This window comes from Vidua chalybeata, chromosome 11 (genome assembly GCF_026979565.1).
Source record: "Vidua chalybeata isolate OUT-0048 chromosome 11, bVidCha1 merged haplotype, whole genome shotgun sequence".
In the NCBI taxonomy this organism is placed as follows: domain Eukaryota; kingdom Metazoa; phylum Chordata; class Aves; order Passeriformes; family Viduidae; genus Vidua; species Vidua chalybeata.
The window spans coordinates 618,408-643,772 of NC_071540.1; the positions used below are offsets into that span (position 1 = coordinate 618,408).

General features: G+C 41.2%; 1 protein-coding gene across 3 annotated transcripts in view; it reads right to left on the reverse strand.

The window, feature by feature from the left end:
- Positions 1 to 25,365, reverse strand: part of CDH11 (cadherin 11) — an 82,932-nt gene that overhangs the window by 22,438 nt on the left and 35,129 nt on the right. For all 3 annotated transcript variants that reach the window (XM_053952887.1, XM_053952885.1, XM_053952888.1), the window contains one exon: positions 20,192 to 20,313. The gene's annotated coding sequence lies outside the window, so the exon portion shown is untranslated. The remainder of the gene's footprint in view (positions 1 to 20,191; positions 20,314 to 25,365) is intronic.

The following is a 25,365-nucleotide window of genomic DNA, read 5'->3' on the forward strand; positions in this document are numbered from 1 at the left end:
ATATTTATACAGGCAAATGTATAAATATGTACCACCATCAACTGTAAAACATAATGATTTTTAAATGTGAAGTAAGGAGATTTTAATGGCATTTTCAGCAGAGAAAATGTGAATATAGGCAAAAGCTTGAAGCTAAACACATTCTGTAACTCCAGCCAAAGACAAACATCTCACTAGTCCCAAACCCACTCATTTGGGGTTGTCTTTCTCACATCCTAAGCAGTCATGTCCTCCTTCCACATTCCATTTACAGTTACATAAAAATGCATTGGCTGACAGGGGTTCATGAATAAGGAATGACATATTTTGGTTGATTTCCTCAGAAAAGACCAGCTTTCAATTTTATTATACTGAAAACTGAAATCACCTCAATTACAGCACCAAACTAGCTCCAACATAATGAGTGAAATTACATTCTCACACATAGATGGAAATACAGTCTGGTTTTCCAAAGCATATTTATTAAATAGATTTGGTGTATCCATTTGACTTTTTCCTGTTGTTACATGATGACACATTACAGATTACTCACACCAGCATGGAACACATAGAAAGGAAAATAATCCCTATGATTTTGCTCAGGAAAATGCTTCTATTTTGACACAACGTATGCATGTGAAGTGTGGGGCATTAGGTCTGTGGTTTCTATTTCATGTCTCCATCTTGCTGAGGGGTAAAAACAACAAAAGGCTTAAATGGCGTGAAAACTGCGATTTCACCTATTTTGGAGGCTTGTTTTGCACCCAGTTTTGCATAGGAAAAAAAAAAAAAAGGTTGGGATTTCTGCTGTAGGGATCGCTCATCTGCAGTAGTTAGAAGGGATTGGGCTCCTAGAATGTTATAAAGAACCTACATGCTCTAAACATGGAATAGGAAGATATTCCTGCACAGCTGTACATTTCTAAACATGCTGTGGAAAAAAAAAAATCTGTAAATAAACTTCTTATGTTAATAGACTTGGGGTGCACTTGAAAATTAAACTCACTGATAGTCATTCATCATTAGCATCACAGAATGATGTCAGCTACAGAGACAAGTAAACAAATCTCCCCACTCTTCCCCAACTCCTCAATACTGTTATGTAAACCAGTGAACACTTTTTAAAGCTGCTTAACCAGAATGGCAGAACCAAGTTGATACACACACTGCTTATTATCAGCTCTTCAAGTGTGAAGTGCTGGAAACAAAATGTTAATCACAGATCCATGCTTATTTACTAACAAGGATTTAAAGCAAAAAAATGCTTGTTATCTTTTGTTTTATCCTGTCCATGTACAGAGATGAAGCAATAAGGCTCCACGTCTTCGTGCTAAAGAAAACTGTTCTCTCTTATCTATCACTTCAGAGAATGCCAGAATCTCAGCATGGTTTTAGCTGGAATGGACCTTAAAGCCCATCCAGTGCCACCCCTGCCATGGCAGGGACACCTTCCACTGTCCCAGGCTGCTCCCAGCCCCAGTGTCCAACCTGGCCTTGGACACTGCCAGGGATCCAGGGGCAGCCACAGCTGCTCTGGACACCCTGTGCCAGGGCCTGCCCACCCTCCCAGGGAACAACTCCTGATTCCCAATATCCCATCCGGCCCTGCCCTCTGGCACTGGGAGATATTCCCTGGGTCCTGTCCCTCCAGCCCTTGTCAATTGTCTCTCTCCATCTTTCCTGCAGCTCCTTCAGGCCCTGCAAGGCCACAGTGAGCTCACCCCAAAGCTTCTCCTGTCCAGGTGAACAATCCCAGCTCTGCCAGCCTTTCCTCCCAGCAGAGCTGCTCCATCCCTCTGCTCATCCTGCTGCCTCCTCTGGGCTCTCTGCAGCAGCTCCAGGTCCTGGCTGTGCTGGTCCCAGGGCTGGGGCAGCTCTGCAGGTGGGGTCTCACCTGAACACAGGGGCAGAGGGGCTGCCCTGCTGCCCATGCTGGGCTCAGCCCAGGGCAGGGGGTTCTGGCTGGGTCAGGTCCTTCTCAGGCTAAAAACAAGTCCCTCAGGCTGTTTGCAGCAATTGCTTCTGTTTTGGGTTGTAAAGGCAAAGGGCTCCATGCTAGCAGCAGTTCCAAGCTGGCTCTTTAGGCAGTGACCCCAGGTAAGACAGGCTGCCAGGAAAGCTGGAGCTGCAATGACGTGACCCTGGCCTCCTCAGGCCCCTTCTCCCCTCCTGGAATTCATGCTCTGCTCACTCACATCGTGTTCACTCCAGCAGTAAAACCTCTGACTCCTATCCTCAGAAAACCTAAAATAGCATAAATCAACAGGCTTCCACTGAAGGCTGTGAAATTACTTAAATTCAAGCCAGCTACAAGCTGGATTTTCATAAACTACTTGTATTCTAAAAGACAAGGTGCACAAGATGCTCTTAAGTTAAAGCTAAAATAAACGTCATTAAAAATGAAGCAATAGCTTTTACCAAAAAAAAAAAAAAAAATCCCAAATATCTTTTTTCCTTCCTTTATTTTCCAAACAATCTACTTAAAATATTTCAAATATTTCAACATTAACTCAACTGCTGAAAGCCTACAGTTTCCTTCTACTTCAAGCAGAAAACATGGAAAAACAGCTAAACAATTTATAAAGCAATTCCTTTTTCTCTTGGGGAAAAATACTTCATAATCCTGAGGCTTTGGAATACAGATGTGAGGATGGCAATTGTTGCAGCTGCTGGGCTGCTGCTCCAGTGAGCATCTGAAAATTCTGTGTGCAGCACTTGGATTCAGGCACTGCACAGATTTGTCAGACTGATTTCCCATGAATGGTTGCAGCCTTTTTGTAAGTCACAATCTTTGAGGCATTGGGGTATCTCTGCCCATAGGTTATAATCCCCAACTGCAGCAAAGCCAGTCTCAGTGAGCAGTTGACCAAACTGCAACACTGCTGCTTCTAGCTGGGACAGAGTTAACCTTCCTCCTGGTAGCTGCTCCATGGTGTGTTTTGGATTTAGGGACATGGTGCTGATAACACACTGAAGTTGGAGTTAGTGCTGAGCAGTGCTCCACACTGAGTCAAGGACTTTTCAGCTTTCAGCAGGCTGCACGGGAGGCACCAAGAGCTGGGAGTGGACACAGCTGGGATAACTGACCCAGCCTGCTCAGAGGGATATTCCAGACCATTCCACTGTGCTCGGCACATAAACTGGGAGGAGCTAGCCAGGTGTCTCTCAGGAGCTGGCTTGGCAGAAGTCTGTGAGTGGTGAGCAACTGCAGTGTGCATCACTTGTTCGGTATATTCAAATTCTTTCCTTGTTGTTATCACTATTTCCTTCCTTTTCTGTCCTATTAGAGTGTCTTTATCTCAACCCATGAGTGTTCTCACTTTTACTCTCCCAAATCTCTGCCCCATCCCTGGGGAGTAGCAGGGAGTGAGCAGTGCCTGTGTGGTGCTCAGTTGCTGGCTGAGGTTAATCGACAAACATCCTGATTTTTTTTTTTTTTTTTTTTACATTATTTAGAATTGCGCAAGATATCACTTTGAAATCCCAAATTTTCCTATCAAATCTGTAAGAAAAGCTGTTTCCCTCTTCCTTGAGCATAGTGGATCCCAAGTTTCATAGAAACATAGAATATCCTGAGTGGGAAGGGACCCACAGGGATCATCCGGTCCAGTTCGTGTCCCTGCCCAGACCCCCCAACAATCCCCCCAGGATCATGGATCCACCCCTGTCCCTGCCCAGACCCCCCAGCAATCCCCCCAGGATCATTGATCCAGCCCCTGTCCCTGCCCAGACCCCCCAACAATCCCCCCAGGATTATGGATCCAGCCCCTGTCCCTGTCCAGACCCCCAACAATCCCCCCTGTCCATCCCTGGTGTCCAAAGGCTCCTGGAGCTCCGGCATCCTCGGGGCTGTGCCCATTCCCTGGGGAGCCTGGGCAGTGCCAGCACCCTCTGGGGGAAGCAGAACCTTTCCCTGCTCTGCAGCCTGAGCCTGCCCTGGCCCAGCTCCAGCCACTCCCTGGCTGCTGTCCCTGGCCCAGAGCAGAGCTCAGAGCTGCCCCTGGGGAGGAAGTCTCAGACTGCTCTGGCTGAACCAAGATGGACTTAGACGCAAAAGCATGAATTCCATTGATATCTTTTAACTGTATACAGATGAATGTTGGCAATTTTGGTATTGAATAAGAGTGTTATCAGGGGTAAAGGGTGAACAAGAGTTAGTCAGCCACCACACAAGGTCTGATCTCATTAGCAATGCACATGAATGCAGTGAAATCCCTGAATATCATTGGATGCATGCAGAACAGAGAAATATTTTAAAAGTCTAGTCCACACTCTGAAAAAAAAACTTGCATGAGGAGGTGTATACCAATATGTCTGCATGGAAATAAAATGTGTCCCTAAACAATTGTGAGAACAGGCCTGCTGGGCATTTCTAGCTGCACAGACAGCGTGGCTGTGCTGTGTGCTTGTAGTTGTTAATGCAAACCTCACCAGTTTCAATTTTAACATAAGAAAAATCTGTTCTTTGACTGTTGGAAAATAACACCCATCAATATTCCTAATGGAAATATGCTGTTCATTTAAAAATTCAATAAAGAACACAACACCTAAAAAATAATATATCCATGTCCACGTGGAAACCATATTGCAAGAAGCCACTCTGCAAAGTCACTGTGCTCCACACAGCTTCACACAGATCTGAATGACTGCTCCAAGATACCAACACCGAAAAATGAAGAGGCGGCAGAGATAATTTCAATGACAAGAGCAGTGGCGGAAGTGAAGTCTAGCCAACTTTAAATTCCTTTCATTATTTTTATAGCAACAATAATCCCCAGCATTCATGATGATTTCCTGTGTGCTATTAAATGACCATATGCCAAATTATAATAGACTAAACAATTTTTTCTGATTTGTCTAGGCCATAACTTCTGGATGATGCATTAAAATAGCAATTGTTCTCAGGGATACACTTGGCAGAAGGCAGCCAAGATCACAGTGTTGCAGTATAATAATGGATGATTATGTTCTGAAATGTTTTGCAAAAGTGTCATGTAAATATAGCAAACTCCCAGTCTAAATGAGATTTTAGCTGTAATTAGAATTAGCTGAAAAGATGAAGGATTTATTCTACCATAATTTTATCATCAGACAAGGAAATGAATAGCTTTTTAATGACAGAATAAATATTGGATCATATTAGTTCTGGAGTTGAGAGTGCTTGAGTTTTGGGCAGAGAGGTGGAGGTAGGGCACAGCGGGAGGAGCTCTGAGAGGCAGGGAAGGACCTGCAGTGTCCAAGTGATGTCCCCAGCTGGGCAGGGACCTCTCCCCATGGGATCAGGCACTGCAAAGCTCCCCAGAACCTGGACAGATTCCTGCCTCTGGCAGTGGGGCTGTTCTGAGCAGCCCCAGGGCTCCCACTGCAGGGTTAAACCTCAGTGTTCAGCATGGAGTGTGTACCTCCCCTGGACACTGCAATTTCCATGGGCTCCTGGAAAACGAGCAGCTCCCATGGAAAGCAGGGGGGGAGCAGATCTCCAGATCCAATAATCAGTCGAGTCACACTGGTTAACCTTTAGGGTATATCATAAATGTAACTTTGGGAGTTTTTCATAAAACACACGAGGTGAGGGATGTGGAAGAGTTCTGTGCACAAGGGTTCCATTCCTCCTGTTCATTGATGAGTGTGGGAGGAGTTCAGCCTGTCACGGATCTTTATCCTCCTGCAGATTGCTCCATGCAAACCCTTGATGCCTACCAGTTTTCAAGAAATTTGGTGTATATTAATAAGAAAAGATTTTTGAAGGATAAAAGTTATTGTTGAAGAAAGCTATTCAGCCCTAACCAGTCAGTCTCCCACATTTAACATTTAATTTTATTTTTTTCCTCTTTAACAAAATGTTGTTCTCTTCCTTGAGTAATTTCAAGAAAATTACATAATAAAGTAAATTGATAGCATATTCCTTATTGTGTGTGGAACAAGAAAAACCAACAGGAATCACTACCTTGCACATTTAACTTAATTCTCTCCATTAATTTTTGATTTTAAACTGTTCTGCATTATCAGACCAATCTTTGAATAGTTTTTAGCTTGGACTTCATGATAAACTTATGCAAAAGAGGGTCTCTCATTTTATTTACACAAAATAACATTATGATATCAAGATCTGATTTGCAGCACATTCAGTTGCATGACACATATGGCACAGCCAGTTCTTCAAATAAAACCTTTAGTCCTTAAAACAACTGAAATTTTAAATTCTAGGTGTGCTAAATTTGGACAAGACTCAAATGAGGATTATTGCATTTTTCCACTGTAACTAGAAACCAGGCTGAATTTACCCTAAAGCAGAATTAAGGGAGGTGCAACACTGCTGTGACAAAATTTGCAAGGCATTCTTTAAAAGGACATCTGAACTGGGAGATGAGACAACATCAGCTGTCAGCTGTACCCCAGCAGTTTAGGGCTTCCTGTGTATTTCCAGTCAGGAAATCATCCCACTGGGTGGGATGAGTTTTGCTTCCTCAAATGAAGCCTCTATCCCAGGGCAGCACTGGGACACAGCACCAATACAGTTCCCTCTCTCAGTGCCAGCACCATGGGCCTCACTCATCATGTGTGAAACAGGAGAATTAAAAACTGAAGGACTCCCTCTGCATGAAACTGACTCCATGCCTGTGAGCAGCCCCAGAATCTGGTCATGTACATCTGTGTGTGCTGGGAATCAGGCACCAGCAGTATGGAATGACAGGACAACTGATAGAGAGAAGATTTAGAGCAGATATTAGGGAAAAAATAATTGTTCCCTGGGAGGTGGGCAGGCCCTGGCACAGGGTGCCCAGAGCAGCTGGGGCTGCCCCTGGATCCCTGGCAGTGCCCAAGGCCAGGCTGGACACTGGGGCTGGGAGCAGCCTGGGACAGTGGAAGGTGTCCCTGCCATGGCTGGGGCAGCACTGGAATTGGTTTAAGGCCCCTTCCAGCCAAAACCATCCTGGAATTTTTAAATAAAAGCCAATGTGCATTGGTCTCATGTAAAATGTTTTGTTTAGATGACAAGAGCTCTGATCTCTATACGTTCCTGCTGTATATGTAGCTGGTAAATTTCATTTTTCCCAGTGTGTGATTTCAAAGCAGACCAGCAGCCAGTAACTCCCTGTGAGCCCCTCTGCAGCTCTGGGTCCCTCTTGCTGGAGCACATTCCAGGCCTCACTGGAGAGAACAGCAAAAACCCCTCAGCTGAATGCAAATTAATATAAAGTTTTCTGTGCCATTCACAAAGCATAATTAGTCTTACGAGACAAAAGTATTTAGTCCAGAAAAGGAACTTCTTCATATTTAAGGATACCTGAGGGAAAAAAATTCACTTAATTATTGCACTGAATAATGAGAACCTCACACTCCCCCAGTTCACGTTCTATGTTTTGTATGGGAGCACTTTACACTGCAATGTAAAGGATTAGAATTTGAGGCTGCAGTTCTGCAGAGATAAGTGTATATATAACTTTATATTTGGTGAGGAAACAGCCAAGATTCTAGAGGTATCCCACCACAGAGGAATTCTAGGTCATGGCAAGATTTGTATGTACTAAATATAGAAGTGAAGTCTTTACAGAACTGGTGATTTGCATCTTGACAATAGAAGTCGCTTCAAAAATGCTAAGCAAGTTTTGTAGAATCCTATTCTGAGTTCCGTAGAATCCTATGAAAGGAAATCTTAATCCTTCGCATTTTTAAATTATGTTTTATAGCAGTGTATTGGATTACTGAGATGTTTAAAGCCAATAATCCCCAGTTGCTCCAAAGAAGAGTTTTTGAAATGTAACCACATTTTCCTGTAGCAGCATTGAGACTCAGCATTACAAAACCATAGACAAAGCCAGAAAATGATGGCCCTTTGAAAGCAGAAGTCATTGTGCAAGGAAGAGGAAGAGAAATAATCTCGTGAGCAGTGTGATGTGCTATCTGTTAGCACCCACCTCTGAATTCATCATGGAAGGAGGGCATTTTCCCCAAGCTTTGATTTAATTTGTGCTCATTAGGGAGGGGTGAGATTGCCTCTTGCTGTACCTCATATAAAGCAGGGGAAAGCAGGAAGACAACTTAGTACATTATGGAGTGAATGACACAGAAATAAGCCTGAGAGAGTGATATTAAAAGGATTGGGAAATGAAAAATGGCTGTAAACAGAGTTTTACATTTACTTGCTGCCCTGGGGAGATCCACTTAAGATAAATGTGACAGAGGCTGTCTGGTTTTAAGCATAAACTCTACAGGAACACAACCAGCATAAGAAAGGCAGTCTTATTAAAGAACATGGTGATTGATAGAGTCATTTCAAGTAATGACTAAGCTTTTGGTAGAGTTTATTTTAAATAGTAATTGTGTTCTTGTGCTTCTCAGACAAACTGGAATTCTCATAATTCCTGGCATGATCCAAGGCCAGCAAGGCTGAAGCCAAGCCCATGCTGGTCTCAGTCATTTTATTATTATGTAAGTGGCTATCAATGACAGCCTGAGGAGGACACAAATGACAACTAAAGTCAACTTACTTGCAACTACTAATTCTGTATTTACATGCTAAACCAACCCTGAATATTTTTCCCCTAAGAATTGATATGTATGAATATGTGAATAAAATTTGTGCTATGACTGATAGTCTCTTTGCTTAGTGCCAGAAATGAGACAGAAAGTCAAGATTAAATGGTAAAAACCTATCAAAAACTAACGTCTGCAGGCAGGTCTATTGAGCTCCCAAAACAAGGCAGACAGAATTCCAGCCAGCAATTCATTTCTGCTCAGATCCATAACCTCTTGCTGAAGGGCTGGCAGCCCCCTCAGGAGCAGAAATCTAAATTCATTCTGTGGTTCTGCACTTACAGCTTCATTTCCAGAGGCAGCTTCAGCAGTGCTGCCCAAAAGCTGGACTACTAAAGCATCCTGGGTGGTCTTTGTGTGGCCAGTGCGTTTCTCGACAAAACATTCTTCAACTTTGAATGTAATCCCACTGGACTCCTCAATCCCCTTGTCCCCTTCAGTTTGGTCTCCCTCATGCAGGAAAGTTCCTGATGAGACTTTCCCACCATGACTCATTTAGAGAGGTTCACATTACAGGCCCTGGAACATTTATCTTTACTCAACAAGTTAGGGAATTACTGAGAGTTCCCTTTACAAATACATTTGCTAAAAAGAGAACGGTGAGAACTAAATGACCAGTCAAAAGCCTTCTCCTTTCCCCAGCTTTCTTGGAGCTGCAGAAGGAAGAGCTCAGATCCTTTAGCCATGCCTGTGGAAGGTTCTTCTTTTGATAGCTTGCTTAAGTATTCCAGTTTAGTGCAGATTTCTTCCATAAAGAGCATAAAAGCCACTTTGAGATTTCTGAATGAAAAATTGAATCAATAATTAATTTTTGCCTAGGCAGAGATTGTCTGTGAGGAGACCAATTTTGGCTCAAAAGTATGAGATAACAACCTCAGAATATTCAAACACATTCCTAAAGCAGCCTCAGTGGCACTAATAAAGGAGACCATCACTGTTTAAATACCTAATGGAGGCTACAGCTGAAAAGACCAAATCTTCACATTTCTATTAATATTTGCAACCTATTAAATCACAAGATTATAATTAAAACAATGTTTGCATGAGTCTTTTCTGAGATGCCTTGCTGTAATTAATCACCATAGAATATTTCCATTTAACCTAAGAAACCCCAAGTACACAAACACAAAGAAAACACCACCTTCATTAAAACAACTTCCTTTTGGATTTCTGATCTGCTCTGAGCACAAATCAGAGGAATTATATGAATTTTTAGGGTTCATAGGCTGTAAGGCATAATTCCCAACTTATTATTGTAAACCCAAAAATCCAGCAACATGTGGTAGGATGATGCAATGAGATGCTAAGCATACAAATAAATACAATAATAGCACAAAAAAGACAGGCACAAAAAATAGCACAAAAAAGACAGACTGGTGTCAGCTTGCAATTAAAATTTGTTTTTCATTCAACTGATCCACTAAAAAAAAAGGGCAAATGATTCAGCATATTTTCCATAAGGATAACTCATTTCAAGTTAAACCTGTTCATCACATTTTTCTAAGTGATCACATGAACCACAAACACATCCCACACCTGGCCTGGAACTATTTCTGACCTGTAATTACAGATGATGGTGGCAAAACATTTCATTTCTGTTCCTGTGACAGAACCAGTAGCAACAACAGATTTAAGGCAGTGCCTTGCTTTAGCTGGAATGATGTTTGGTGTCATTGTTATCATGCAGAAAAGGCAAATTTTAAATACCCGAACTGATATTTCACACAGTTTGTCGTGGGAAATAGGCCAAAAATGGGCATTTTAAAAATTAGATTAGTGATATTCATAGCTGAATCTCTGAATTAACTTTATTAGAAGTCTTTTGGAAGTTCATTAGGGATTTTGAGGCTATAAATACCTTTTGTCACCCTTACTCTGGTGCCAAGGGCAAGCCTTGGCCTTAAGAGTACAATCACCAGGTGTGGTGGGGTGTGTCTGCAGGTCCTAGAACACCAAGCTCATGTCTGCATCTTGCACCAGCAATGTTTCCTTTAACCAACCGGAGATGATGAAAGTACTGGAGTGGGAATGAACCTGTGTCCAGTCAGGTAAAGCTTCACTTTCCACATCAATAACAATTTTCTCATTAATGAAAATCCCTGAAGTGCCCTTAAAAATGAATTTGGGGAAAAGAAGGAGGAAAACTGAACATTTGGTAGGACTGCTGGATTGAGAACAGTTTAATTTTTTTGATGAAATGACATTAATATGAGGCAAGTAGAAGGGAAAAAATTACACTTATAGAAGTGAAATAAATCCAAAACCCTAGTATTAAAAAATGACATGCATGTACAAATATACACATAAAAATACTGGAAGCTCCATTCACCAGAACAGCATTAAGGATTTTTTTTTTCTCCATGTTAAACATGCCCTTACATTCAGCTTATTTTCTACCAAAATGTTCTTTTCAAAATGTTGCCAGGGTGATATCACTATTTCAATCCAACCAATTTCCTTTGAAGTCTCCCATAACAGTAATTAAATAAATTGCTCTTGTAGTAATTATGGGGCTTTTTTTTTTTTTTTTTTTTTTTTTTTTTTGGAAAAGTAACTATTAGGTTAAAGAGAGATGAGAGAGTCTGTCACCAAACATAATCTTTCTAGAAACATTGGTGCTTGCTACATTTATTGGAAGAAGGATGGAAATGTCAACCTCCCAGCTGAAATAAGCACTAAGCTAAAATGACTGCTGACAGTCCTGGGAGTGCAGAGAGAAAGAAAATGGAAGTTGTGTCAATAGAAAGCTTTTAAATTCTATGTATTAAGCCCAAGAGGGCTGGTGAGAACTGGAAGGCCAAATTGCAGTGTTAAAGCAAGTGGATGGTGAACAAGATGAAGGGGATGGAGAGCTGAGGACTGATGATCCAGTGGAGGGCACAAAATGGAACAGTCCATAAATCCTTCGTTTTGGAGCCCCTGGGGACTGGGCTGCTGCAGTTGGGGAGGTTCTGTGTGCGGCCATCGTCAGCTCCAATGCCTCCCTTCTCTGCTCTGGGAATTTGATCAGTCCTGAGAGAGGCAAAAGAGGCTTTCACAGCTCCACAGTTTCCAAATGTATAACTTTATGTTCCAGCTGTACTTTGGCTTTGGCTCCAAGTCAGGCTAAAATTGCTAGGTGTAGCATGTCGAGCATCTCATGAATTTTTTTGGTTTGGTTGTTTTTTGTTTGTTTTTTTTTTTTTCCCAGAATAAGTTATTTTACCTTTGCTAGGGATTCCCTTTTATTTGTGGGGATTTGGCCTTCATCTGATAAGCAGCACTGATTTCAGAACAAACTTAGCTAACCCTCATCTTGTTCTCTGGCTTAGTCTGGTACCTCACACTTCATGGAATTTAAATTCTGGTGCTTGCTAGTATTGTTCACATTGCAAAGAACATGGAGCTTTCCATTTAAAGCTTTTCTTTTAATTCCTCAGCTCCGTTTTTCTTTATGTGTGATACTGAAACACCCATCCTCCCTTTCCTTTAAATCTCTCTGGGATATGAGATAATGTTGCATAAGAATAACCCACATGGATCAGTATCTGAATTTATTTATGGAGCCTTTACCATATCCCACCCAAGGACAGTGACACAGTGCTTGTCTGCAAGCTAAACCTCTGCTTTCTCACCACTTTGAAGACCCAAAGACAGTGTTTTCAACTTAAAAGCTCACAAGAGTGAGCAAAAGGACAATAAGAAATAGTTTCCTGGAAATCCAGTGGTCAGAGGGAATAAAGCACCAGACAGGCACCAGCTGGAGAAACTGGATCTGGGGATTCATCCAAGAACAGGGAACATCTTTCTGAGCAGACAGACATATTTCTTGTTCCAATGGATGGCTGACAGGGTAAACATTGCTATAAAAAACTTAACATGATTTTTTTTTTTTTTAAACTCTTTGTGCAAATTTTGTGAACCCCTTCTGGCTTAAGCTTCAGCAAGTGAGCTTAGACCCAAGGAATGGCAAATCCATATTATAAGCAGGAAGAATAATTAGGAAGGTCACGCACAGGCAGTTGTATTATGTTTGCAAACACAGCTTTAACTAAACCCAACAAATGATGGTGTAAGAATGAAATTGCCAATAGGAATGTTTACTAAATGCTTATTTAATAATGGGGCTTAAATAAATAGTGTAAAACATAATTTTCCACATGTTAATGTGAACTTTTTAAAATTTCAGCACCTTGTAAGCCCTTAGGACAGTGTCGCCGTTGTTTGTGACATGCCCAAGCTGGAATGAGCTGCCAGCACAGGCAGCAGGACCCAGCTGGATTCTTAGGCAGCATCAGCTTTTGGCCTGCCCAGGCCTTGGGTTTGGTTAATTTATTTGGCTGTAAGAAGTTATCTAAGGACCAAAGGGCTATTGCCTGTTTTGCTTGGGCTTTTTGCTTCACTCAGGATGACTCCATGCTGTAACACAGTGAGTTTTTGTGTATGTTTGAAATGAAAGGGTAAAAATAATAATGCTCTGGTCCATACACAGTGAACTACCTGTGCAGCCAGGAGACAGCAAAGGAGGAGAGAGGAGATCTGAAAACTGGAGAATAGTGGGGCTGGAAACTGCTCCCCACGGCTCAGCCGTGGAACCACTGCCGTCTGGGAGCTGCACAAAGCTCAGAGAGAGCACAGGGAGCAGAGGGTGCTGTTCAACACCCACAAAATCACCTTTCACAGCCACACCTGCTGCCATGTGCCCTACAGAGCTGAGGGGGAAGCGCAGCCTGAGGAGCAGGTTTGCAAACTTAACAGTGACTGGAAAAATAATGTTACAAAGAGAACAATGGCTCTGGGTCCAGGGAGAAGGATCCATCCCTGAGTTCTCTGTGATAAGGTCCCACACCCATCCTGCCTCAAGACCTCTGCTTGAGGCAGCTGATGGTTCCTTTCCATCAGGAAAAGGCAGGGACTGAGAAGCTCCTGTGCACCACTTTTAACTGTACATAACTTGTATAAGAGCTCAGTGTGGCAGAACTGATAATTCTTTGGTTAGACTCTTTAGAATTTAGGCCAGCAGAACGTTCTTGGCTTTTAATTTCTGTTCTTTTGGGTTAGATGAGCTCAACAAGCTGCAGCAGATTAAACTGGTGGCGACTTCAAGGACTCTGGACTGAGACCTGGATGTAACTCCACAACTGCTCAGAGGCAAAGCACTCAGCTGGACAAAGGGAATGTGTCAGCCCTGTGTGAGCTGTGCAGAGGAAACAGAGGGAGCAGCATGTGGGGAACAGAGGTAACCTGAGTAACCCTAACCCAACAGAGCACCAGCCCCTGCTTGGGAGAGTGGTTTTGACAGCTGTTAAAAAGTCATTACCATTCTATTCTTTGCTGGTAAGTTTTCCCACTTAAACAATCTCTGTATTTGTTAAATATAAAGCAAATCAAATTACTACAGACCTACAAGGAGAAAAGTGGTCATTCCATTTATTGAACACACAACTTTGGTGTCATTCTGCTGATGTTGGGAGCAGCAGAGGGGTGATAACCAGTGAGTCAGTGGCTTTACTGGGAGAGAGCACAGCACAGTCTCTGTTGAGCTGTCTTTGGGGTGAGCCTGTTCTTGGGATGGGGCTGTTCTCTCCTGGGCCTCACACATGGCAGAGGGGGACAGGAGACACAGGTGGCACCTTTGAGCTCATGAACAGGACAGCAGAGCAGTGAAGGTTGCAGCTGGCTCCCAGCCTTGGGATGAACAGCTCATTAGTGAGTGCTAAATGTTTGTGTGAGCACGTTTCCTGGATTAAATAGGGAATATCTTCTACCCAGCGTGCTGCAACTCACACATGCTGCCTGCAGTAAGAAAGCATGAGAACAGCTTGGGAGGTCAAGGCAGAGCCTTTGGCTTGGTTGGTTATTTTTGCTTCAGTGCAGCCCTGGTTCACAAAATACAGCTGATGGCACGAACCCGAGCCAGGACGGCCAGGAGGCCTCTCACAGTGGCCAGGCTGTGCAGCTTATGTAATCTGCTTTTCTGTTTTCGGGGGAGAGACGGGAGAGTTGGAGGCCAAATGGCCAAGTTCTCCTGTAAAAGAAGGGATAAAGCTGCAAAAGTACAGGGGGCCAGACCCCATGGCCATGAATATTCAGTATTTTAGGCTGTTGTTTCTAAAGGAAGATCATGTTCATAAACAGAACCAGAAAATACCCTTCAGGGTCAGTCCTGCTTTTGATTCCAAATGTTATGTTGGCTCAGACTTCCCCTTTCCTGGCCTCTCCCATTATCCCATTGAATTCATCAGGAGGCTGTGGCTACTGGCCAAAAGAAACGGGTAATGCATCCCAGAGCCCATATTCTTTGAAATATCTTCTGAGACAGGAATTTATAGCATCAATATAATGAAACTCAGATTACAGCATTAAAGTCTGAGTCTGTCTGCTTGCCACACATACCAGAATTATACAGAAAATTTGAGCCATGGAACCCTGAAGAAATTGGGGAAAATATGCACTCCCATCTAGAGGGAGGCTTTAGGACTTGGTTGCACCAAGTCAGAGAACGAGTTAAACCACATTAAAGAACAGCCTCAAGCAAGAGAGAAATCACGCATGATGCTACATAGGTAGCAGCAGCAGACCTGAAAGAATTGCCATGGAATGACAAACACTTTGGCTTTGGCACACTGAATTTAGCAAATTTAGCCTGGTCTAGAGCAGTTGCTACCTTAGATAAGAAAAAAATAGGATCAAGTCCTGACTCCATTCTCATTTTGTCCCTCCTGACTGTGACCAGCAGTGAGAGGGTTACTTTCTTGCTTTAAGGTATCTGTTTAGTGTGTTGTATTCTATGCCATTCTCTTTGATGTTATGTTTATTATTATGCATTCAATGATTATCAAATGGGTGCTTTCTATCCCAAAAAATCCACATTATTCTCCTGCAGTAATTACAAGTATTGCTTTTATAGACCAGAAACTGGACAGCTTTTTCCTGTAAAGGGAGACTTCACCTAAAACTTTGTAACAAACCTTCATTTATGAGAGACGGGAATCCTTTTTATTCCACTACATGAATTCAGTGGGCTGCCACGGGCCAGTCATAATCTGTTATTGTTTCCCTACAACCTTGTACTATTAATTTTTCTTTTTAATTAACTGTCCAGTCTAGTTTAGCTGTAGGAGTTATGATGGAGCTGCAATAGAAATGGTTTATGTCATGCCTTTGTCAAAAAGCTTTCCCCTACAGCAGCAGAATGTAATTGAAAAGCCATTTTAAAATAAAAGTAACTGAGTGGTTGCAAATGCAGGTTGTCAGGAATGGAGAGGGAAAAACCTTTGCATTGCATTAGATTTTACCAATCACTACTTGTGTGTCTTTATTAGTGTTTACACAGATGAGGAAAGCCACAGAAACTGCATTTGCTGCGTGGTTATATCAGCAAGTGTTCCTGCAAGATACATTCTTAAATTTTTCTTCAACTGTGACTAACAATGTAGTAATTGGCTGGGTTAAACGCTCAAAAGAATTAAATACACTAAATTTTGATTTATTTTATGGCATACAGAATATGTCAATTTTTGAGACAGCAAACTAACATCTGAGCAGAATTCAAATCGCTTTTATTGCATATGAAACCCTGAAAGGCTGAGTGCACAGTCATCTTTTCATATGTAATATATATGTGAAAGGCAAACTATGTAGTTTTTTCTTGGGTTTATTTTTCTAGCCCTGGCTATGTGTATTTTTTCTTGGAGACACTATAGTAGAAATTTTAAATATGCTATTATTTCCTCCTCACCATCACTATTAAAACACAAAGTGAGCAACTGTATATATATATATATATATATATATATATATATATATATATATATATATATGTATGTATGTATATAGGTATACATGTGTGTGTATATATACACACTGTATATTTATGTATTTATTGTTAAAGCTGACAACAGTTTTATCCAGAAATTCCCATTAAAATTGTTTCAGAAAGACTCTGATTTAGCTTTTAATTCTCACTTTTCACCTTTGAAGTAACTGTGGAACTTTTGCCAGTTCGTTGTATCAGAGCACAATTTCCAAGTATTTGAGGTTATTTTGACCCAGAAATGATTGGAGTTTTGGGGAGTTTTTCAGTCAATGGATCAATCTTTTACTGTCCTTTCTCCTCTACTGGCCAATCTCTACAGCCTGTGCAGTGCAAGTTCCTTTGGGAATCTCATCCTGGGGCGGGGATTTCAGGAGTTTCTGGTTCCTTAGCCCAGCCAGGCTGCTCCAGATCCTGCTCCAGAGCTGCACCCTGCAGCCCAGGCATGGCTGGGATTCCCCAGAAAGCTGGAAAATGCAGGGATGAGTCTCTGATGACTCAGTTATTTCAGGATTCAACCAGGAACAAACTTTTTTTGACACAAAAAGCTGAATTTCAGCTCAGGTACATGTTAATTGTTTTCAAAAACAAATCACTCATTTCAGCATTCTTCTACATTGAAGATTCTTTCAAGGCAACATGGAAATAATTGTCTATTAAAAAGCAGATAGGAAAACCTTAAATGTCCATGTTAGTAAGTACTGAGACCACAAGAGACAGGATAGTGTCAATGTATTTCCCCACTTGATGTCTTTGAAGCCTTTGTAATTTCTAACAAAATAATCATTCTTCTTTGGTATCTGTGACCAGAATATGTCTTATAATTATCCCAAAAATGTTTCCAAAGGTTTTTCAGCTCAAATAAGGTCTTGAAGAGAACCAAAAAGACAGAAGTAATAAATTCAGACTCCATCTCATTGCACAGACTATGTAAAATGACACTTACTCTTCTTAACAGTTCATTCTCAGGCATTTCTTTAAGAGCCACCTGGAGATTCCCTGTACTTTGGAGTGTCATCCTACTAAAATCAAAGCTTTTGCCCTCACATGTGAGTCTATTTCATTTAGAATACTAATATCCATCCTAAAATACATGTGATGAGCTAATCCTGCAGATACACTGAGTGTCTGTTCTCTGGGTTGACACTGAGAATTCAAAATTCAGGTTTTAAAAACCTACAGAAGTGGATATTTGTAGAGAAGCAAAGTGAAGATGTGAGACAGATAAAACAGGCAGCTGGAGGGGGAACACTCTGCTCTGACTTACAGGCCAGGTTCAACATGCAGGACAGGGATTCGAAGTGCAAATTAATTTTCTTTCCACGTGCCATCTGTGCAAAAACAAAACTATAGAGGAATTTCATTCCAAGACCTGCTCTGTGCATCAGGAACAGCCTGGTTTTCCCATTATGGTCTTTCTACATAAGAATGGAATATTACATATGAAAGAGGCAAAGTATGTATTATACAGCACTAATTTATATATTCAGGACGTGAACTTCAGTTTCTCATCCCATCTGATGAGCTCATCACAGCCTTCCAGGATCTGAGGGGGCTGCAGGAGTGTGGAGAGAGGCTCTGCACCAGGAGCTGCAGTGCCAGGGGCAAGGGCAAGGGCTTCACTCTCACAGAGGAGAAATTCAGTCAGGTGTTGGGAAGGAATTGTTCCCTGGGAGGGTGGGCAGGCCATGGCAGGGATGGCACTGGGTGGGCTTTTAGGTCCCTTCCAACCCATTCTGGGAGTCCCTGATTTTATGATTCTATGAGAGAATTCTTTTTTGGGGTCCTGAGGACCCTTTATTCATGTAGGATGCTTTACAGAATAATATCATCATAGGGAAGTGTATCTCTTATGCTTACCCTCAGTCTCTCTTGAAATTCAGTATCTAAAATCCAAGCAGCACAGGAGGAAAATGTCCAGTCAGGATATTCCCAGTTCCTGTAGCTCCCTGGTCACCTTCTGTAGTCACTGAGCCAAGGCTGTGTCACAGCCCCCAGCAGCTCAGCAGGGCCTTGCTGTCTGCCCCACTGCTCTTTGTTCCATGAACAATAGTTAAACATGAATATTTTACCTTCTCAACTCTTGTCATTATCCAGATACTGTAACAGGAAATTTGCATTCCTGAATAAGCACAGCTGGAAGTAATTTAAGAAAGATCCTTCAAAAGAAGGGAAGAGAATTTAGGAAGCATATGGAGTCATAGGTTTACATGATAATCAACAAAAGCAGCTCTTGTTCCTCCTCTTTTGCAGGGAGACACTTCACACTCCAAGCAGAGGGAACATCCCACAGTCTCTCTGCAGGAAGCTTTCTTTCACAAATTATTTGCTTTAACTCTGAAATGCAAAGAAGTCTATGAAAAAAAAAGACAACACTTTGTCAGATAAAACTGCGGTAGGAGCCCAGTTAAAATTCACTTATCTCACGCACTAGTGAGAGTGATGGGCTGTTTTCCTTTAAGCATATTCCTCACAGTCATTTAATTTCTAAAAATTAAGTCCGTTTAGAAGTAGCTCTGAAGTCAAGAACAAATGGAGTAGAAAGGGGCCTGAACTAAACCATGAACTGAAATATTAGAAAATGCTAAAAGAGGCAAAACAGTGGTGAAAAAATTCATGTAACTGTGCATGGAACAGAGACATGCAGAAGTAACTTCAGATATTTTTCTCTATGTCTTCTTGATACCCAGGAATGAATTTGAAACCTAGTCAGGAAGTCTTCAAACCAAACCCTCTTTAGAATCATTCTGTTGAGAAACTGGATCTGAACAAGGGCTGAGCACTGATGCAAAATATGGCTTTTGTGGTCAGACAGGACCAGAATCTGCCTCTGCCATTGCTCAGGAGTTAATTCAACCCAGTGCTGCTGGTGTCACCCAGCCTGACTGCTGCAGTCCCCTCTCCAAATCTGAGGACACCACACACACACATCCCATAGAGCTGCTCACAAGGATGTTGAAGTGTTGGTCCATTTGGCTGCCAGAAATAAGATCATTGTCATTTAAGGACATTTTCACAGAAATGGAGCATCTGTTAAGCAGGACCTGAGCAAATTGAATGTAGAAACTGTGAATGAGTCAGCAAGACAAAGAGCTTTAAAATCCTGGCATGGTACTTTTTATCCCACACAATTCAGGTGGGCTCATGTCTTTGATTCTGTAAAAATGATAGTGTTTAGCTATTTATTATCTATTACACCTAATCTGTTTCTGTGTTAAACTTAGAAACAAACAATGAACGCTCCTGTAAGTGAGCAATTCTCACCTCTGTGGAATCAGAGCAACAGCACAACTGAAAGTCACAGGGAATTTGAAAAATTAAAGGCATCAGAGCAGCAGATCCAACTATTTTTATGTCTAGAGTTTCCCACACTCTGTACTTCCACACTTACCACCTTCTCTGAAGCCTGAGGGTCACCACGAAGGTCCTTTCCCAACCCAAGTCTGAGCAGTTATACTGAGCTCAGAATATCAGAGTCCAAACGTGGAATTAAGCACTCACTAGAATAAGGAAAGTATGAACCTGTTTGACTGATTACTTCCAGCTGTAAACTAAATATCAGAAAAATTCTTACATTCCTGTTCTTCAGTGCTCCACTGCTGTGGATTTTCAAGTGATACTTTGATATTTAAAACAAGAAATTCAACAACAGGGATTCAAAACATGTCCCTTATCAAACTGTACTGTAGAGAGGGAGAAGGATGGTCTGTGTCCTACAGCTGACAGCTATCAGGAATTCTGGTTAAACTCTTTGAGGGATCAGTGCCTGCAGAAGTGTTCCTTATATTGCACAAACATTGTAGACACTGCAGAAGCAATGTCCCAGTCATGGATCCCTGACATCCCTCAGGAGATCACAGGGCTGGGTGCAGGACTTACCTTCACCCACTGGAAACCTGCTGCCAGTTGATGTAGCATATTCCACACATCTGAAATGCCACTTCAGGAGCTGTGACACCTGTCAGCCCTCTGCTGCCACTCAGCCACTACTTCAGCTCTGGCTGCAAAGAAGGAAAAAGGACATTTGAAATCCAAACCATTGGTGGGACCATAAAAAATGAAACTGAAGCCTGGCCTATAAATTACCACAGCAGTCTAAAGACAAGAAATTAAATACTACTTATAATTAATAAATAGCCTTTACCTAGAATCACAGAAGGCCAGGTTTGGAAAGGACCTTAAAGATAACCCAGTGCCACCCCTGCCATGGGCAGGGACACCTTCCACCATCCCAGCCCCGTCCAACCTGGAATATTTAAGACTCACTTTTGCTACAGTGTTCCCATAACTAAAATGCTTGAGGCCATATCAAAATTCTTTCACATATCTTTTGTGTTATCTATGGAAAAAATCTGTTCTGGTAACATTATCCAAGACCAGACACACTGTAGTGAAAAAAGGAACAGCTGCAGATGCCATTAACCAGCAAGATGTGCTTTGAACATTTCTAAGTGCTCTAAAGGCGTATTAGAAAATTAGTGGGTTTATCATTATGATGGCAAAGGGAGAAGATTATTTTAGGAAGTGGAACTGCCACTACAGTAGTGAAAAAAATACGTAGGAGAAAACATCTGAAGCAAAAACAAACAAACAAAAAAACCAAACCAAACAAAAAACAACAAAACAAAACAAACAAAAACAAACAAACAAACAAAACCACAAAACAAAACACCCCCCCCCAAAAAAAACAAACCCCAAACAAGTAAGAGGTGCCTCTGCCTGTAAGAAGTTCATCTACAGCTGTTTCAATGGTTACAATTCTTTCACAAATGGGGCAGGAAGTTGAATCAGCCTGGACAAAGGGAGCAAAAACAAAAAGAAACCTGCTGAATCATTTCTCATGGCAAGTCTTGAACTTAAATTGGTAAATTAATGATGGTCACCATTTCCCAGAGCAGTCATCCTCACACCTCATAATTTCACATCTCATCATCCCAGGTGTTTCTGACAATGTCCCCACACAAGTAAAATATAGATAAAATATAATTAATGTGACTGAATGCAAAGGAAATACTCAGTGTGATCTGTTGTTACCTACGGGTGCAGACACTGCATTCCTGAGGTTCATTTGAGACCTTGATAGATACTTAAACAGCCCTAACTGTATTCTAGGACTAAGATCCATTCCAGCCAAGGAAACCAGGCTAGATTCCCTAGTACCTCCAAATTTATTAACTGCAAATTTCTAGAACCAATTATTAAAAAATAGCCTCTGTAATTTGGGCTAATAGATCCAAGTCAGTAATTTTCTGTAGTGCTTAATTGTTGAAGATACATCATCTGTATCAATCCTTCATTTTATACCTACTTTTCACCCCTGTTAAACCAATCAAGTTTTAATTGCAAAAAACCCAGTTCAGCAGCACAGGTTGCATTTCAGAGTTCCCAGCACAAGTGTTGAAAAGGAAACAAGCATTGATTGGCTATTTTACATTCAGTATTGCACAAACATATTTCACTCTTGCTCCATCGAAGGAAGAAATAAAGTCATGTGGCTTCTGTGGCTTCTCAGGACTGCAAATACATTGAGTCCTTTGTAAAAATTTGGGATACACGTGCCATATAAGCACATTCCTTGACAGTGGATCTTGCTAAGGTTAAGCTCTGTGGAGTGATGATTTGTGTGATGACAGAGCCACTAATATAAAAGCACTTGGTTGCTAAAAGTAGTCCACACATTCATGCTATGAAGTACCTATGCCACTTTGAAATATATTCATTTTGCAATTTTTTTTTCATAAAGGACCCTTTTGAACTAATTCACAATTCATATGAATGACTGAAACAGAATAAACTCCCTCCTTTTGAGAATTGATTCAATATCTTTACAGAAAACAACATATTTATGGATGACTTTGCAGCTCAGGACTCCTTTATGCCTGAGACATTTGAATTTGCTTGGATAAGGACTTCTCAAAATATCCTCTTAAATATCCCTATCATCCAATTTTTTAAGCTCTTCTTTTGTTTTTAAAAGCTTCAGAGATTTGATGACAGACACTGCCACTCCCAACCTGGCCTGCAGCTCCATTAACTTCTCCCTGTGCATCCTCCTGGCCGCCAGTAAAGGGACCAATCAGGGGACCACGGAGTGGGCTGGGCTGCAAGCATCTTAAAGAATAATAGATACTAAATAACAAATAATCATTTCACTGCCAGTTACAGCCTCTATTCTGCAGTCACACTGCATTGCAACAAATATCAGGGGTTACAAACTGATACTTTTTGCAGCATTAACCAGTGTTAGAAGTAAATAAATCTTCATATTAACATCAAGCAGGGAGAAACTCCTCTAGATGTTAATTTTCATTAAAAACATGGTTTGAGACTATTTCCATCCTTGTGACTGTAGGCAGAACAGTTTAGCTGAGTAATTGATATTTAGGGGTCAGATACTATTTATTTCTTATTACCATTTAATTTATCAGATACCTATTACTTACTGTATAACATTTTTATCTTCCTATTTTCTCTGCAGCTAAATATGCCTTCAGGAGTTCTAATAATTTTACAACACTTACAAAAGGGTGAAAAGCCAAGGCCCCCCCCTCCCCGCAACTGCTGTATTTAAAGAAGGCTGTTTCAAAGTCCAATTACAATTACAAGAAAACTTAAAAAAAAAAAAAAATCCATTAAACAGTTCCAATGCTTCAAACAGATTTGCCACAGTGGTTCTTTAAACCACACGGCCCAACAAGACTTTATGGGGCAAAAGAAGCTGTGGCTTCAGGGCTGGTTGATGCAAAGTGACAGGCGGAGCAGTTTGGAAATGCGGCTGGGAGCGGGGCAGGAGCCCCGGCCCATTGTCACTCTGGCAATTATTGCACAACGCCTGATGGGAGACGGGCCTGGCCAGCAGCTGAATCCGGCATTGTCCTCGCACCATAAAAAGATTTGGGAGTCTGAAAAGCAGAGGAACGGAATCTCACAGCTTCTTAGAGTACCCTCTGAAAGGGCCATTGTAACATCATCATAAATCCTGGGCTCCCCAGGCACTTGACAACTAAAGCAGTGGACAATAGAATTCTTGTGCTGGACAAAACGCTCCTTGTCTGCCAAAGAGTTTATCTGCTTCATTTACAAATGTCTTTCATTGTACCCAAATAATTCCCTATTACCAAAACGATTAGGAACAGCACTAAATAAATATTCACAGCTTTGTGGGCCGTTTGGCAAAGTGAATAAACCAATACAATCGAGGTGCAGGCAAAATATGAGATTTATGCAGAGAAAACCCAAAACATCCCCAAACCTCTGTTTATTTTCATTTTCCCTTTTCCTGATGTGCTGCAAACACATTTGTCCCTCTAAAAAACACCCAGGTACATTACTCTTATCAAAAGAGATGAAAAATATTAGAAATCCACAAAGATCTCAAATTATATCCACTGTGCCCCTAAAATTAAATATTTACAGAAGAGCAGTTCCAGAAATAAACTTGGGAGCATATCTGAGAGTTTAATGAAATAGAGACAAATTGCTCACAATTTTAAAAGGATTTAAACTGTGGATTTCTAACTACATATGTTTAGGTCCCACTTACTGAGAAATCCAAAAGCATCAGGGATGAGTTTCTGAAATGAAATGGTGCCAGATTCTTGCAACTCCTTTCAAGCCCAATGAAAATTCTGGTAAATATCACATAAATTAATGAAAGATATTAAAATATTCCATATATATGACACTTCAAAAAGCATTTCTAGCACAGTCAGAACTCCATTGCCTCAGGTTTCCACATAAATGATTATTTGATTAAAATTTACTGGAGAAGTGCCTATGGAAACACAACTGACACCACACACAATGATTAAAGAAAAACCCTAATAATCTAAATTATTGCTCAAGCAAAGAGTGCTGATCATATTCAAAGTGCCAGAGACATCTGCATGGCTGAATTAAAACCTGGAGAAGTCAAAACTGCTTGACTGAATTATTGACCATAAACTACTTCTTGAAATCCAATACATGAACAAGGTTTTTTACATAGCCCAGGCCAATGGACTGAGTGGCTGAAGGGCTTTTTTTTCCCCCCTGTGATTAATTATTATAGGACCACAAAGAATGCAGGTATTCATAACCTATGAAACAGATTACTCATATTAAATATTCAGAATGTATGCAATAAACAACAACAATAGTGGTAAAATTAAAAAAAAAGAAAAAGAAAAAGAAAAAGAAAAAGAAAAAGAAAAAGAAAAAGAAAAAGAAAAAGAAAAAGAAAAGAAAAAGAAAGGAAGCCAATGTAATTTAAAATAAAAATGATCAGGTTTGAGCTCACAATCACAAAGGTTTAGGAATATGTGAGCTTTCCATGGTTCTGTCATGAATTTGCAGTCTGGACCTGCCACACGTCACTTAACCTTGGAGCCATTGCTGAAAGTGAGCAAAGGCACACTATAAAACATTTCACCTCTGAAAAATGCACTAATCCATATAAAACTCAGAGGAAAGAGGCTGGAACTCAGAGCTCCCACATGCCAGCTGAGGATCTCCGCTGTTTGGGTGCAGAGCTTCCTGATTTCTTCTCTCACGTCTCTCCTCACTGAATAATTAACTGTTCTAAAGATGTAGGTATAAGTTCTGTCTTAAAATAAAGTTTAAACTTGACTTCCCCAATGCTGTTTTTTGGTGTTTGCTGCTCTGTGCTAGGCACTGCCCAAACTCCCCTTTCTCCTGAAGCTGGATCATCTGTATAAATATAATTTGCATGAAATTATTATGATCATTTCTGCAATTTGCATTTTGAAGGAACACAGCTTCAACAAAATTTGCTTCCTGTCAGCTCTCTGAGTTTTATTCTAGGCCTACTATACCCCACAGCACAACACCGTATTTCTATATGGAGTCATCTCTGTTTAGGTATTAAAAAAATGGATCTGCACTGGGGTTTAAGTCTTAGTGTACAACAGGGATTACTTAATCCTTCTGGAGAACTCGGATCTGGGGGCCTTGACCAGGGTGAGCATCCTTGGCTGTGTAACAATTGCTCCTTTGCTAGTCATTATCTTAGTAACTAAATAAGCTCATGCTTGGAATCACCTTGCAGGAGAAAC